General features: G+C 41.0%; 1 protein-coding gene across 1 annotated transcript in view; it reads left to right on the top strand.

The window, feature by feature from the left end:
* kek5 (kekkon 5) overlaps positions 1 to 18,231 on the top strand; it is a 212,023-nt gene that overhangs the window by 77,053 nt on the left and 116,739 nt on the right. Inside the window, exon 3 of the mRNA XM_066736709.1 lies at positions 5,572 to 5,632. The gene's annotated coding sequence lies outside the window, so the exon portion shown is untranslated. The remainder of the gene's footprint in view (positions 1 to 5,571; positions 5,633 to 18,231) is intronic.

Below are 18,231 nucleotides of genomic sequence, written 5' to 3'. Positions count from 1 at the left end.
CGCCTTGGGGATGACGAGGGACGAATTAATTTGCCCTTCGTCCTCCTCTCATTGGATTTATTCCATTGATCCACGTAAATGTCTTTCGATCGAGATCGAAACTGATGGAACCAGCTAGGGACTGCGACCGTTACGGAATTGCTGCGGGAACGGATCGTATATTCGGCAATATGCAAACTTTAAGCCGGCGTCCTTCTCCTTTTCCGCAAAAGGGCGTAACAGGTATATAGCTACATACTATAATACGAGTCCTCGGTACCATAATAATGGGACGGCTAAGTTTTCGCATTATCGTTACAAAACGTGCGCGCAGCTCCATTCGCGTTTGTTTGTTAGCTCGGTGTCTTGGTGCTTGCCCGAGCACAGTTTTGCCAAGAAAACTTTAGCCAGCTTCGCTTCAATCTAGCTTCTCTCGCAAACCTTTCCCGATTCTCCCCTTCGATCCTCCAACGGACCCCGAGTCACGTCACCTGGAATATATCCCAAATTATCGAAATAGGCACGTTTGACAAAAGTGTAAACCAGTTAAAGGAAGAAAAGATTAAAGTTTTTCCAGGAGGTAAAAATAAAATGGGAGGAATAAAAGTGGAGGGTAGAAAATGTGGAAAGTTGTAAAAGAAATGTGAGGGTGGCGTGCGTGGGATATATGGAAAGAGCGCAGGAGTAGTGGGTGTTTATTATTGCAGGAATAGAGACAAACTTACGGGGAAGTATATATATGTTATTATGTTTGAAAAAAGCGAAATTGACAGAGGCAGTCAGGGTGGATCCGTTTGACGTTCTCTCTTCTATAAAGTCAAGGTAAAGAAGTCGCGCGCGCCTGCGTTTACCATATATGCATATACTCGGACTCTACACGGAGGAAAGTGTATGCACACTGTGTGCATTGAGTATATATATTAAAGAGGGGATGAGGTTGTACACGAAAAGCGATGCATGCTAAGAGCTTATTAGGTCACGAGCTTTTACCGTATATATATATATACAGACGAAATTACAAAGTTCGCGTGCTGCCCCAGTCGAGTAGCCAAGTTCCTTTTCGTTCGTCAACCCGAAACACTCTCGGCCACCAGAATTCTTCATTGCATTCGGATGTACGCAATCTTCTTTTCTTGTTTCAGCCGACATAACGCCTCCCTTACTGCACTTGATATATATAGCAGAAAAACATATTTCAATGAACTTTATCCAGCTTGACTTTCCACCCTTTGTACACGCTCGTAAATTTCCTTTAGCTAATTGCACTCCGATAAAACCTGTTTCTCCAGCTTTATTAAACTCAACTCGCTGAGTTATCTTTTTTCTTCGGCACTTTCCTTAATTATACTCATTAAATTCTTTCAATTGCTTCGTGCAATTCTATTGAAATCAAGCCCCGATTTATCTTATCCCACTGGGATTCTGTAATTTTCGATAGTAATAACTTATACACCTATTGTATATTATAGTAACCCGTCTCTCTTACGAGAACAAGGAACAAGATGACGGAATAACTAAAAAAAGGATGTAATATTCATTGGTCTAGGGATTTTGGTGCTAAATCTCAACTTTTTTTTCGTAGATTTCATTCTCCAAGAGAATAGAATATTTATTTAAAAGCCACGCGTATAAAATACTCGACGTGTAAAAGTAAATTGATGACCTAGTCGATTGGCGAGAACGCGTTTCGCTTAGACGCGAACAAAGATATGACGGATGCTGGTCTTTTCAAGAAAAATTCATTTCGCGCACGTCTGTCAATCTGCCTCGCGCTTCTTTCGCAAAAATACCGTATCGACTGGCTTCTGCTCTCGTTTCCATATCAATTTTAGCTTCGTTCACGACGACGACCCGACGACGTCCTACGCGACGTTTCCACGATACGTTTCGCTTCCACGAAAATAATCAATTACACTCCCTCCAAAGCCTCCGAAACACGAAAGAGATTTTTCTACGCAAATTTGCAGCGTTCTTTCCGTCGCGCGAGTCGCAATAACCCTTTTCTCTCTCCAGAATTGAGTCGAGAACGATCCGAAGAAATATAACGTTTTAAGGGAGAGTGACGGATACGCGATAAGGGATCGAGACCGAAGGTGGCTAGATTTGACAGAAATGGGAGCGATCATCGAGCAGAATTATTCTGGCTAGTTAACGCGGTGCTTGTAAACAGCACGAAACGCATTTGCCATTGTTGGAAGCTCTTCAATGCATTCTCCATTGTACTGCGCCGCCTGCATCAGTTAATCCCGAAATGGCTGCAGCAATTGGTTTGCGTGGCTGGTGGTCGTCCGCAGATGGCACGATCTTCTATCTACTATTAGTCCCTACAACGTGATAACGATAAGCCAGTTCTCTGAAAATCCCCGCTGCTCCACTCTCCACCGTTTATTACACTTTCCAGATTCACATCTACCATTCTCCCCTTGTAATACGGGACTGCTATATTGCACGTGTGTGCGAGCTCGTGTGCGTCATTGACAATGGCCGATAAAGAGGAGAGGCTAATTTCATGTACAAATGAGCAACGTAACTCGATTACCCTGGCCAGCCTCTCCGATATCAACGAGAGATTTAGATCGAAGTCACGCGTGTACGCGCGGCCGATATGGAAGCTAGAATGCGCGGGACGCAGGATCCAATTGAAACTACTGGTGCGTAAAAAAAGAATTTCGGACCATGTATAAAACTGGCGAATCAGACCCTCGAAGCTTTTTTCTATCACGTAGAGATACTAAAAGGGTAGCTGTTTAACGCGAATTCATTTAAATTCGCGCTATAATTCGTAGCTCGCACGCTTTTACTGGCGTCGTTACGCTTAATTTGCCAGCATTCCGTGACCCCGTAGTCTTTTCCGTGGCGCGGTTGGATTCAGGCTGAAACTCTCGCCACCCTTATTACAACTGAGAAGAACGGCTGATCCGGCACCAGCAGCTGCGCCAACCACACATTTCCGCTTTTGCAAGTTGCAACTACTTCAGGGATTCCACTTTTCGCTCGTTTCACTCCCAGAAATGCATATCGCCGCTCTTCCACGTGGCGTTCAGCGTTTTTCCACTTTGCACATTTCCATTCGATCCCCTTTATTTCGTCATCCGGATATATTCTTTTTCCAACATATGACGCTACTCTCTTCTCGCGCGCGAGATATTGCTCCCCCGAGTCCTCCGCATGCGGCCATCCCACTCGAGGACAAAAAAACAAGTTATAGCGAGAAGATCTTGACCACGCGGTAATAACCAAGTCGAATGAAAGATTCGTTAGGAATAAATTGCTGGGATTTAGCTGAAAATGCTGCTCTGCTACGTCTCGCTGCTCTCCTTGAATATCTTTATGAAACTCAAAGTTGCATCAGAGTTTTTTTTATCTTTCTTTCTACAAAGTGATTGCCTTATAAAATTTACTACCGGTGCTGCAGCTATATATACCTGACGTTAGAACGATGGCGTTAATTTAAGAGAATTTTCGGTGATACCGAATGTACATATTTTTGGCATGAGAAAGTGTCTCCGTCACGCGACCTGCCTCATTAGGAATCAAGCGAGCTGACGAGGAAAAAACCTATTAAGCGTGGATAGATTCGTGCCAAGCTGATGCCTTCGTTTGCGAATTCATTTCGCCCCGACCAATTGGCTTTATTAAGATTTTTAATTTCTCCATCACACTCCCGGTTATATAATTGCATAATTCGTCGAATGCCAGAAATGTTTCAAATTGATACGAACGGGCTATACATTTTTCTCGGTTCGATATGACTTATTTGTGGTAGTTATATATATATATATATATATATGTGTGTTTGTCGCTCTGTATTAGCGGATCAGTGCCAACTTGCCGGCATAAAGTTTCGCGTTCCGGGTTAAAGTGGCGAAAGTATGGTGATTTATGATAGCTGCAGTCGTTAATTTGGCAGGGATACAGTTGGAAGTGCGTCTCTCGAGGAACAAAAGAAAGTTATCCGGCATATCGAAACGTGTCATCAATGATGCACGAGGTCCTTCCGGTTTCGACGTTGTCACGATTTGGCAAGTGGCCCATGTCATCTTTCGTAAGACCTTCCACTTCTTTGCCCAACGAATCCCTGCAGACAAGGCACAAAGAAATTTTCCTTCCTACACCCACTCAGCACTTGGTCCATGTTGGTAGAATAGTGACTCTGTGGCACAGTGCTTTGTCGCTGGATCCCAATCGCGTCAATCCACCATTTTTCAACATATCCTATATATATATATATATATATATACGTTTTCATACACCCTGGCATAATGCTCTGCCTCGGCCAAATTGTACACGACCTCACGAACACTGCTCTATATCGCGAGAATTCTCCGCAAACTTGAAAGATTCTGTGCACAAGCTCGATAAATATCTAGATTTCCTCTATTAAAATGTAAACGATGAGTTTCCTCAAAGTAACTTAACGAATCTCTTAAATGTTTGATCAATATTATCTCCTCCGGTAAATTGGTACGAAAAATTTTCCGTCTGAGATATTACAGGGATTTTCTTTCTATTATGAATTTAGTTGATTTCGCGTGTTTGTTCGAGGATCACCTCCCAAACTCGTACATCAGAAGGCTCTGGAATAACATTCCCAGGATCGTAGATGCAGCAGCTGTATAAAAGAATGCGAGTAATCAACGTCTTTGATGGATTTTTTAAAAGATAAACGCTCAAAAGTGGAGCAAAGCTGATGGCTGCATATTTTTGTAAGTGAAATATCACAGCCGCAGCTGCTACAACATTGATATTAATTAATAAAAATTTAATTTTTAACGATATTACTCGAGTTTGACCGAATTTGCGAAAGTTGTATCGAGTAATTATTTAGTGGGTTTCCGACACGTTTGAGGCAGATTTGTAAAAGTTTGTAGCTCCTGATAACAGCGTCATTGCATGTACCTATAGATCTTCTTCGGACGTCAACTATAAATGAGATTATGAATATCCTACCTAATCCTTGCTGAGTATGAGGGAGATCCGCAGTAAAATCTAAGTAAAGCTGAGTATAGCGAGCGTAATGAGCTAGAGCCTCCAAGTATTCACGAATTCACCGCATCGATCCGACAATCCGCTCGCTAATTTCTGTAATGTAAGTGTACACGAAACTCTCGTTACTAATTTGTTACTTCGCAGCGAGGCAATATGCGCATTTTTATATATAACAACCGTATGCAAAGCAGTCATTTATCGCGCAAGTTCTATATATATATATATTTTATCGCCTATATATATAGTTATAGAATTATACATAGTATCTCCCTCGATGTCCTGAAATTGCATTTTCCTTTGAAAATCCATCGTGCGCACCACCTCCCCGCGATATTATGTTATTACGATCTTTAATATCTCCTCCTCCTGATCGAGCAAAAAATTTCCTGAAAAAATGCTACCGCAATGGTTATCGTCGATATAAAGACAAAGTTGCTTGAATCTCCGCTGAATGAAACGTAGTCCGGCCAACTGAAAATATAAACTTTAATTTCATCCGAATTGTCACGAAGGCATATTTCTTATAGGGAATAAACATTTTCAATAAAATTGTCTAGATATCATAGCATGAATGAGTACTTATACTTGTCTCTTTATTTTCAGATACTCCCTTTATTTGACAAGTTTCAACCAACACTCTACCTCACTCAAACAGCTAAGCTAGGTAAGAACGATCTGTTAAGATTTTACGATTGAAGTTATGGACTCGTGAAATTTTTATTAGCGACTTACCGACGGTAGAGACGCGTTTTATAAAATGTATCAAGATTTCCATGAAATTCCTCGAAGATTATGCCTCGCCATATTCTGAGAATTTTTATACCATTACTTTGGTTATCATAAAAAAAAGGAATTTCTAAATTGAATGGATATTGTGAACTTGTTAAAAAGAGAGATGTGTGCATGTGTATATATATATATATACACACACAATGCAGAAATAACAAACTAGAAAAACAGCAGTTAAATGTTTATCAGAGCATCGGTTAACTTTGCTATGTTAAATAAGAAAAGTTCCTCGCGCAAAATGGGGAAAATTGGGATTACGAAAGCGAAACTAGCGAGCTGTGTGTGGTTGCTGGGGAAACTGAGGAAGCTGCTTGAGTTTCTATTAAGTTGAGGTATAAAGAAAGAACGGCTTACAAGGGTGCGAACGAGGGCTCTAAAGAATCGTTAACAATCCATTGGCAAATTTTTCCTCTTCCGGGCTTCGAGATAAATTTGACGTACAGAAATAGTATTCGCGCGGTTAACTGAAAATACTCAATAGCAGGAACATCTCTGGTCTAGCGATCAAATTTATTATTTTGCCTTTATCGATTTCATTCGAGCGATATTGCTTCTCGGATATTTCTACTTGTTGGCATTCCTAGCATTTTCGGCGGTCCTTTGGGATGACCCGATTCGCAAGCTAGTAACGCGCGACAGGCGTCGAGAAATTCTTATCCTTCTCTTCTTCCTGCTTCGCTTCTGCTTTTTTTCTTATTTCACTTTTATTTTTTTTTTGTTTTTCTTAAGTTTGACTTCCACAAGCCTAGATTTCGCCTCTGAAAGATTGCAATCCCTTAGAATCTCGCCGGGATCTTTTATGCTTCTTTAAGTTTGAAGATTGACTTTTTTCATTACAGCTGCAATAAGGATTTTTATCGTGGCGTGAAGGAGTCGTAAATTCCCAAATTTTTTCGCGATCTTTCCAAGAATGTTCCTCGCCCGAGGAACATTAGTTCTCGCGTGTATTTTCGCGTACGTTTTATCAGGCGACGACATGCAAGTGGTGTTTCTCGTCGCGTGTGGCGGTTTTAATTAACAATATTAATAGGCACTGCAGAAACAGGCAGCTGTTCTCTCATGTACATCGCGGCGCATTTGATCCCTAACATTCTGCGGGAAAATTATACTGCCATCTAGACACTAAAAAACTAAATACTCCTGTGTACCAGACATCTTATGCCATCCAAGAAGGCAGAAAATTTTCACGAGTGAATTTTATAACGGATCGATCGATCTTCCCATGCTGTCATTCGGATTATTTTAAAAGTTATATCGACTCGCGGAAATCAATTCAAAGAGGTCAAAAATCCATGTCGATGCGAATTTTCAACTTTAATACGGACCCTTCAAAACTCTTTTCCTTATCTTCGAGATTTCCTTCGAAAAATTCCTTCGTCGACTTGCACTCTTCGAGTAGGCTTTACTAAAGATTTTACGAAACACTGCTTCAATTAAATATATTCCATTCGTTTTTGAGTCTACGTTTGATAATCACGTTTTACACTTTATATTTGTTTCTAATAATCTTCTTATGCTCGGTACCAGTTTCATTTTGATATTATTGACGTTATCGTAGCTAATAATTAGCTTTAATAAGATTAATGAACTTGCTCTTTTTTGTCCAAGTGCGAGCTTAATAATCTGCAGGCTTATAGTGGTTAGTCATGCAAGTCCAGTGCTTTTTAATAAAACAATTTTTATGAAGATGTAACTCCCATGATACATTCGTGATTGGAATCTTAATTTGTGTTACAAAAATTGTATTTTACACGTAATTTTGAGAATAAAATAAAAGAACGTGGACAATTTTTGATCAGGCATTGCTTCTTGCACTCTATTACTAAGAAATTCTGGCATTATTTTTGTAATTAGCTGAACCAGATCAGTAAATCGATTTTGCAGCAAATGCACTAATAGCAAAGTCCTTTGAGAATGCGAGCCAAGGTTGCTGATTGAATACAAAATTTTAAAACGGTTGTATTGACTAAGAACATTTGATTTTTATTGGTATTTAGAACAATTTTATTGTCACAGATCAAGAAGCTTCTCGTGAATTTTCATTATTAATGCGTGGAAGAAGCGATAATTGAGAGCCATTGTCACATTAGTACGACAGGAGGGAGGCTTGGTATGAGAAATTAATAGAGTCTGGAGCACTTGAAAGGCATAGGATAGCCGAGATGAAAGCAATGCATCGCTTCTGAAACCCGATTGAATCCGTCATTAGACTCGGAGGAACCAATGCAGAACGCGATAAGCTCTGCGACTACAGAAACTATAACAATCGTGTCGCTATAATTTAAAACGCCGTTTGTAAATCACGAAGTTATAGTCTACACTATCAATCGTTATAACATTCAGGCAATTTGTTATTTCATATTTCTATATTTTCTTGGCACTTGTATACCTTCGATATAGATAAAACATTAATCGCAGTCCTATTTTGTTTGAATGTTTAATAAATGAATAAAATGACGTAAGATAGTATTTCAAATTAAATCTTTGCCATGAATTTCGAGGAATCGATTACGATTACGATCAATAGTTCTGCAAAAATTATAAATGTCTTGTACGTGTATGGTTTTGACTCCCGAGGAGTCAGTCGGAGACGGAAAATTCTTAATATTCGCAATCAGATAAAAGGGTAGCTGTCACGAAAGAGTGCATTAACTTCTTAGCGAGGCGAGATGGCTGCGATAGAAAGAGGAAGTTACTCGGTAAATGCCTAAACGGCTAAATTCTTCCTGGCTGCGATAAATCGGTCTGATATATCATCCCATTACCAACTTAACTTGAGAGCTAGGGTCACCATAAATAGGTGCCATTAACGTTTCTAACTTTCCGGAGGGTGACTTCGATTTTATTATTTATGTTTATTCGATTTCACCAACTATTGTTTCCACCACCCTTTCTGTTTTTTATAATTTATTTCCATTGGCTTTCCGTAGCTTTCTCTTTATCATTCAACCATCTCAACCCTATTATTTATTTTTATATGACTTGATACCGTGCGGCAATAGAAAACTTTTGTTTTCTCCCTCTAACGCTATAAACAACCACAACTGATAATTAGTTGTAACGAGAAACCAAGACTAGTGATTTTGACAAAGTTCGGGAGTAGAGAGAGCGAGAGAGAGAGAGAGAGAACTCGGGTTGTTCCAATGAGAGAAATGAAGTAATATCAACATATTCCGAAACGTCGCAACCAACCAGCAGGGCTTGTAATTACCCCTTGCCCCTCTAGTGTTTGTCAATTTAATTATCCGACTAAAACATATTAGTCAAGAAGTATAGCTACGAGCTCTTGTATAAAACCACTATAATTATTATAACTACGATTATTTTTGTATTGCGTATTATAAAGATAGATCCAGCTTTGAATATTTAATCAGCAAATACTTCAACTTTTAGCATACGAAAATAGTAGTAGACACCGTGAAAAAATGGTATTTGATGAGAGAAAGGAGACAGCTAGAGTCGAAAATTAATTTGTTCCTACTTCTTACAATGTTTTTATGGGAGAATTTGCGATGTTGATGCAATTTATCATTGGCGTAAGTAGAGAAAGAAAGAAAGTCCCTGGGAGTCCTAGAGGAACATGGAAATCGCATTGTCGCAGCAGACGACTTGCGAAAAGTGAGTGGAAGGGGGGAGAAGGAGCTATAACAGGGGTTAGTAGGGGTGTGCATGCTTTGAGGTGTGCATGGTTCGTCGGGGCTTAAAGGGGTGGGAAGGGAAACCGGAGAGGAGCTGAAAGTCTACGAGAGGGGTGTTCAAGAGTTATTGCAACACCGAAGTCCGTGGTGTCACCGGGAACGCAGCAGTGCAATTTGCACTTGTTGCCGTCAACACAGACTGTGCATTAAGCTTTATTAAACTCGTGGAAACTGTTTAATTTAAAATTACATCCGGATTAGGCGAGGATAATTACACCGTCGACGCTTCTCACGCCGATACTGTTTCGCGCATTTTGTTAAGTTTTCTCTCATCTCGACGTAGTGTACTTAAATATAAATACTACTTATGTATATATATATAGTGTCCTGAAGAGTCACGTGACTGCGACACACCAATTCCAATCGATACAGTGATTATACCAATCGACGGGGTTGATTAAGGATTACCAGGAGGGGGGGGGGGGGGGGAGATCTAGATTTTGCAAGTATACAACTCATCGATTATGGCAGACCACTATGAATGCAAATGGTTCGAGTATTATACTTTTGGTAGCGGCTGTACCGTATCCCGGAGCGTCAGTTCCATTAGAGCAACGCGCGAGATCCAACCCGCGCGCGTGCATGTTCACGGGTAGCTCGAGTTGAGAGGCTGCCGATCGTGGAACTCGTCGAGTCGAAACTCGACACACATCGACCCCTTCCGGACTTTTCGCAAAACAATCGCCGGGCAATTTCCGTTTCAGCAACCCCCTCCTGGCCCTGCGGGTATTTGCAGCCCTACCTCGACGTCACGGTGACACTTTGCTATAAATTTCTCGCTCTCTCCATACATATATATATATATATATATAGTTCATCGATCGAGGAGCGTGAATCGACCAGTACTTTCCCCTCTTGGATCACGATCGATCGATCTTTTATCGCGTTTCTCGAGTCTGCACTCGTCTCTACTCACAATCTTATAGCTATGATAATATACTATATATATATATATATATATATCACCATCGATATTTTACCCGCAGAACTTGATTGGATTTGTGACAGGTGCTCCCTGCAACCCGAGAATCAGCATATAAATATAGTATGGTAGAAAAAAGTGATAGAATTAGCAGTTTTATCAGCGAGTGCTCGTGTATCAATTAAGATAAATATCGATTCTAAAGTTTAAGGATAAAACACTGGGTTACTATATATAGTTCCCGTGGAGCACTCTGCAGCATTATGTGACGCACTGCCACATCTATAGAGGCAATTTCGCTATTCAGGCCATAAGTCATGCGCGAAGCTGTGATTTAGTTACGTAGCACGCGCTACCTGCGAAGGATATTACACTAACTGACGGATGAGACAAACCAGTCACGTTTCCCACTTTGCACATACGGCGCGGGCGGCGCCTCCGCCGCATCTATTCCTTCCAAGTAGTAAAATCGAAATTGGAATTTCTGCAGGGTGAAGCGAGAGAAAAGATTTAGAAACGAGGGGAAGGGGGGGTGGTAAAGCGACAAAAATTGGCTGTTATGAGACTGGCCAGGAAGAATTTCTGAATCGCGGGAAGAGGTGGGATTCGGGGGAAGGTCTGTGCACGAGGCGGAACAAAAATGATCAAGTTATTGGTACAAGGTATATATATATATATATATATATATATTATTCAATGGGATAATAATGATCCAACTATACCTAAGTTATTTCCCCTAGGATTAATGTTCCTTACAGATGGTGGCTGCAGCTTATTGATGTCAGCCATTTACTATAGTTTTAGATTTCCATGTAGTCGCGCGCATTTGTTATTTAAGGGCCGTGCAAAATGTTGCGTTACGCGGTAACGACTTTCGCGTCTGTAATGCAGTTACCAACAGCGTCAACTTCCGCATTATTGCGGCTTACTGCTCTTGTCTAATTTCAACCAAGAAGGCGTTTGCACAGTTAACGAGGTACCTTACCCCCATAAGTTTACAGGATGCTGACTCGGTAAGAACCGAACGACGAGAAAATCCAAAATCATTTGGAATTTTAACGAGTAGTTATTTTACCTTTCCCTGTCAAGTTCCTCCCTATTAATTATATTTCAACGTCACTCGCTGAATTTTATCCACCCAATCCCGTACAGTCTACCTCCCTTAATTAATCTATTTTTCGTCCGCCAATTACGGCAAATCAGGGATAACGATTTTCTACAGGGCTTTGTTCTTTCCTAACGCTTCTCTCCGAGACCAATAAGCTTCGCGTTTTATATTACGCTAGATTCCAAAATTAACAAACACGTTTAGATTTCGTATCAATCCAGCGATAAAGATATTCTTTGTACGGTTTTTTGCTACGTGCCATTATTGTTGGTATATATATATATATATATATATATATATATATGTAAATGAGAAGCAGCTACCTGAGGAAGCACCGTGCGTCATATCGAAGAGCATTTATCACTTTTAACCGCATAAGGACAATTTTCTGCAACGCGTGGTCGCACTGTGTGGTAATTTTTGTGGTTTCGAGCCATGCAGCACGCGCAGCAGAAGCGCGCGCGCTTGGGAAGCTAAATGTTCCAGAAGATAGCTGGCTCGACTGAATTTCCATGCGTGTAGATACAACAGTGCATTTGTCGACCGAATTATCGCCGCGGACCGCAGCTTTCTCGACCAGCAATAAAACACCAGAACGTATGGGCTGTCGCGAACCATGAAACAAACATTTCTTTATTTCTCTCACCGAGAATCCCAGAATTCCACTGGGCAAAAAAACTTACCTATAGAGTGTCGTTCGGGAAGAGTCTGAAGCGTTTCCCCTTCCAAACTCTTTTTAAAAATAATTATGAAATGTTTTTTTAAAAATTGGTATTTTTTTATGAGGGTTTTGTGCAAAATTAAATTTTTAATATAAAGACGAAATTGTCTCTTTTAGATTTTTCATATAGTTAAAACATAAAACCAGGCATGCGGATTGTGCACACATGACCCCTGTTGCGGGCATGCAGTGTGCGCATGTGTAACTATGAGAGGTATAATAGAATAAAATATATATCTTCTTATAATAATATGAAAGTTTACAGCGTTTTCATTTTAGCGTTTCCTTGTTTTTTGGTAAAGCCTTAGCAATAGCAATCTTTTTGATGGCATATACAATGTTGCAGGGACATCCTTAAAATGTTTACTATATTTGTAGATAACCTGCAAGCGTCCTAAGGATGTTCCGAGGATTTTTGTGCTATTGGGATCGTTGCTTAGTAGTGAATTGATCATTGGCTATTTTGTTTCACATACAAATAAAATTACAATAATTAAAAATATCAAGTAATGAGGAGTAGCATTACTACATTCCTATATTTAACACACAAAATATAATTTAGCCTATATGTAACCTATAAAAAGATTCTTGCCAATGTAAAATACGTACGCACACTTATCCATACTCAAATACCTTCATATTTACCCTTAAAGTATAGAAACTGATCGTGTGACACACTTTTCAGTAGAAGCCAGAAATTTTAGAACTCAAAACTATGAAACTTAATTTTTGAAAAAACTCCAAATAACCTAACTATCAAGGCGAGATGCAGGAATATACACAATACAAACTATACCTTGGTAACGATGACATTATATTGAATGAGAAAATTTATACACCCTTTCTCCCATTTTCCGAGATACAGGCAAATACGAATACTAGTCCCAGTCGAGTCGAATATTTGGGATTAATATAGATTTGTCCATTAGTTCTTCATTCGCATTTAGTGAACCAAACGGAGATTGCGATATTATCATTAGTTATTAACGGCTCTTACAAACTGCAGAGAAACGCAAGGGTACAGGAATAAGACATGGGTTATTATTGTACGTAAACTGAATCTATTAGGAGTAATGCAGGAAAGGCATATTATAGTATTACGTGTATCTATATATATACATATATTGTAGCGGTGGTTTCTGAGATGATAATTCCGTGGAGCAAATGCTACAGAGCAATTGATGTACTCGGGAATTGCCAGTAGCTAGCTAGCTACCCTATAGGAGGAAACGTCTGGCGGTGTATATGCAGCAATTCGACGCATCCTGATAAAACGGGACCAGTAGCAAGGGCTCGGAAGCCCTTCGCGGAGAATAACTATACCTCTGCATGAAAACAGACGGCAACTATGCGTGTAATGCTGGTGCCATGTACTATATGCTCTTCTACTCATCCGTCGGTCCTGAAATAACGGATTAAATGTGTTTTAGAAGTGCGACAGCAGCTCGCACCAGCCAACCTCTCAGCAACCATTCGTGCAAAAGCAAATGTCTTGTCGAATGCAACCGTTTTTCCACGCGTCTCTTCTTCGTGTATCACAAATATTATACTATAATATCGCAATAACGTTATACATACAGTAAAAGCAGAATTTCCACGATTATCCATTCTTCTCGTAAAAGATCCTTGTGAATTTTTCATGGCTGCCTATAAATCAAGAAGCGGTGCCTAAACACAGCTGAGGCTAATCGTTCAATAGGATTCTTATCAAGTGCACTTAGCTGATTGCCGCGAGGATAGAAACCGGAGCACTGGGAAAGTGGTGATCCTGGCACGAGTAGTACAGTACACAGATGTAATGGCTGCCATTCGTCGGATATTCCAGGCTATAACGTCCGAGCGACGTACGAAGCATAATCATTTTCGACCGTGATATGCTCGGTTTATGCCCCATTATCGAAGCAACAAATAATACTTGAGACGCAGGCTCGTATAATGACCAGCTCAGTTGCATAATTGCACGTATTATTTCGTTGCAACGTAGCTCTACTGCAATTAGTAATATAGACCGATGAATGGTTACAGCAGTTTTATAAAACGGATTACATTTCATAAGTATTTTAATTAAAATCCTCGCGGATTGTAGTAAATTAAAATGAGAAAATTTCGATACAAGATAACATTGCGTTTATTTGATTATAGAAAGCTGAAAAAGCTGTGTGTATATGAATAGAGGGAGGGAGAGGGAGAGGAGGACTGTAATTTCATAGAAGCGCTTTAAATAAATCCATGCAAAGCAACGATTCGAGTTATCCGATTGCAACAGGGTGGTGCAGGAAAAATCGCCACAGAAAGTTTGGCTCGACAGAGACAAAGCAGTTTCGAAACGCCTTGGGGGTTGCAATTTCGAGAGTGAGCAGCTTTCGCGGGCTGCTTAATTCGAAGGACACAGAGAGGGCTTGCGGAAGCTGGTAATTTTTGAGCGGACAGGACGAAACAGCGAGAGGTTAACCGCGCAGGACCGAAATACTTGGTAACTTCTACGGTCAGTCATCTCGCTAAGTTACACATGAAGCTTCGTAATACGAAATCCGCACAATATATCCGGCGAATTCACCAAATACCACCCGACTGCTGTAGCTAAACGTCAAAGCTTCCTCCTCCGCAAGCCCCTGGCACATTATCAACATCCACCTTCTACGCCCTCAACATCCTAAATTTACCTCAAGAACTCCTATTATAGCAACCCGCTATGTAACGCGTGTGGGTGTGTGTGTGTGTTCCATTGTGCTCGGAGAACAGGCAAACTCCGACTCTTGAATCCTGCCTTTCTTTCGTCAACGACCTTCGTCTTATTTTATTGTAATATATACGTCTTGACGAAATTTTGCAAGACGAACGAGAGATGTAGGAATAAGGGAGCAGAGGAGTTTGCTCGATGATCAGCGTGGAGCAGAGGTTAACGAGTGTTAAGGCTGAGAAATATTTGCAGCTGGCGAATTAAGCTCGTCGAATGAGAGCGGGAGCGCGAGGAACGATCGAGGGAGAAGAAAGTGCGGCATGAATAATCCAAAGTGGTTGGTGCATGGCAGTCGTCAGTCTCGCGAACCCCAACACCGACAGATTCCAAGTTATCCAAACCAATTCAGCGGGCCTTGCTGCTCGTGTACAAGGAACAACCCGCGGCAGCCGAGTTAAGCGACCTTTTCAAAGCCGCAAACCCAATTTCACCAACTACAAATCTGTTTTGGCTGTTGCTCCTCGCCACGTCACTCTACTCTCCAGGACACGCACGACATTTTTCCGAAAGCCTGGACACTCCCATCCCAAAGGGACTTCCTCCTCCCGTATACATATATTGGATATAGTAGTAGTAGTAGAACACGTACACCACCACTCTCCTCATCTACGAGAGAAAGCAATTTTTTAATCGAACCAATCACTCGAAACTCGTCTCTTTCTTTTACGGATCACGCGTACCATATGGCGAACGATCGAAACTGCGAGGAAAATACCTCGAATCAAAGCTTCTCCCACTGTAGATGGGTATGTACGTGTCACGTTAAATACCATTAAGCGGAAATATTGTCTTTTTAAAAAATCAACGGCTAGCCTGAAATTGCTTTTTTTTCCATAGTTTTTTCACCGAATAGCCTCTTACGCACTAACTGTTTTCACTGGCATGTAGCGACACAACGAAATTCCCAGGTTGAAAAGGGCTAGGCGGAATTGCCAAAGTTTTGGCGAGCATTTGCGCGAAAGCCAGCAGCACCAACGAGGCTTCGGATTAAACCAATTCTGTTTCTCCGTTCGCGTGAAAATGGAAATCATTTTTTTAACAAGACTGTACCATGGACCAGTGAATAGCGTCGATACAGCAAGGAATTGATTTCCGGGTAGAATCAATCGAATCGAGAGTTGGCGTTTCATAATTAAGTATGCAATCGTAATAGCGTGGAAAGTCCATCGTTGATGTTTGGTGGGTCGAGCGAAACGGCTGAAAATCCGCGAACAATAGGCCCAACGGTATGAAAGGACCCCCTGCACGGAGTATATAGTTAACAAAGTTGAGGAAGCAAGATTGACTCGTTCGTGGCCTGCAGGAGAAGATACGGATGACGATTATTTTTCTACCGCAGGAAAAGTAGGTCTTTGCATTCCTGGCAGACGCGCGCGCATGGAACTTGTTCAATATAAGCTGGTAAATCTATGGAGAGTAACTTCCGAAGAACGTGACCGCAACATAGCTTAAGGAAGCCTGACGGCAACTTTACCCCAAAGCTATAAATCAATACTTCGCTCAAAATAATTTCGGGAGTTGCTGGCATTAGTCTTCTGTAACGAGCGCGTAAAGTCTGCAGGAATCGAGTTTCTTGCGAGAAAAAGGCGCGAAAGTTTCGATCATAAGATCACGTCCGAGATCCCCGGAATGCGAGTATTCGTCCCTGAGACAAACTTGCAGAGATTTCGCGCCGATCTATAATGGATGAAGTAATCTCTTATGCCAAAGATTTATCGGCGATACGTTATTAAAGAGCAACGCCAATTCCCTGCTCCGTCATGGCAGTAACCCTCCTATGCAGTTGCACGATCGAGATACACCAGTGGTTAGAGGTAATACCACATTATTTCATCTGGATAAAATCGATGCTACGAGTAAACTGTCAGCTATCGCTATATAATCGATATATCTCGAGAGCCATCCGTCGATCGTTAAACGAAATATTTTCAAAATACCTCGAAATTAATTCGCCTGCACATCTTACAAATTTGGCAAATTTTCCAGTGGATAGAATTGTTTCTTTGTTCGTAGGATTTATATTCCTGGCTAGGAAAAAGTGTGCAGGTATAATTTGTGATTGTGTGGAATTTTTGTTTCTCCAGTTTATTAATTAGAGGGTTATAATTAAGCTTGATAATTGTGAAATTAATAGATGTATAAGCTAGGGGATGAAGTCGGCGCGAGGTAGGTGGATCCAAGAGTTTATTGGATATATTCAGAATTTATTCAAGAGAAATTCATGCACGCCAGAGTGGGATAGGACGGGCCCTTTATTTGCACTTTCCTGCGCAACACAAAACGAAAGGAACGAGCCGCGCTATAGTAGTAAAGTTGATAAGGTATAGGCATCCCAACGGACCCCGCATGCTCTTCGCGTGAGTTGTGGCCCGAGTGCGAGGGGAAGGCAAAAATGCATGGGAAAAAACAAACAAAACTCAACCTAAAATGTATTTCATGCAAACCACCGGATCTTCTCCTCCTAAAAAGGAGAAAAGAATTTTCCTGTCTGTCCGACCAACGCGATGCGACGCGACGCGAAGGCAGCTCGATCATTTTATAAACTAAGCCGGAAGTCTCCTGATCCATTATGAAAGCTGGCGAAACGATAAAGACGCGTGCGTGTCGATGAACATTGTCAAGCGACGCTTTCGACTGCATCATTTAACGAATCACCCCGAGGAAAGAAATTAATGAGAAAATATGAAGACAAGTTCTGTTTTTTAAGTGTTTTTAAAAGATGGACGCCCGAGGGACATTGTGAAACACGGTCGGAAAAGTAAATAATAGATGAATGGGAGACTTGTTTTACTTGGAACTACGGCTTTTGCATGAATAGCAGTCGGAAACTGTGGGAGAGCTTTCACAAGCTGACGCGAAATTCTATTGGCGAGGGAAATAAAATATCGCGCCGCTTAAAGACAAACAAAGTGGTTCCTGCAATCGGAACTTTGATTACACCGAAGGTATGGAAGGCCGAGGGATTGCGCGCGGAGGACGCGTGGGGAATTTAAGACGATTAAGTCAGCCATTGTTCGCCATAATTTATGCACACTCCAGCTAATTCGTTTCTCCCCTTCAATTTATTCATTAATTTTTCTTTGCCGATTGGTGCTATCGGATTAAGTCAACCAATGTCGAGCATCCATTCTGTACTAGCTCCAACTCTCTGTCTCATCGCTACTCGATGTACTTTGTTACTTAATTGAGACCTATATGGCAAGCTTATTGTACACGTCAGTTTCTCAGCGCGAAAATATCGTCCAATCAAAGAAAAATGAGATAGCTGTACTGGTGGGTGAGAAT

Source organism: Prorops nasuta, unplaced genomic scaffold (assembly GCF_024137725.1).
Source record: "Prorops nasuta isolate Cenicafe-Biocafe unplaced genomic scaffold, Cenicafe_Pnas_1.2 PNAS00015, whole genome shotgun sequence".
NCBI lineage: Eukaryota > Metazoa > Arthropoda > Insecta > Hymenoptera > Bethylidae > Prorops > Prorops nasuta.
Note: the sequence above shows the minus strand (reverse complement) of the source record. Positions and strands in the feature narration are given on the sequence as shown.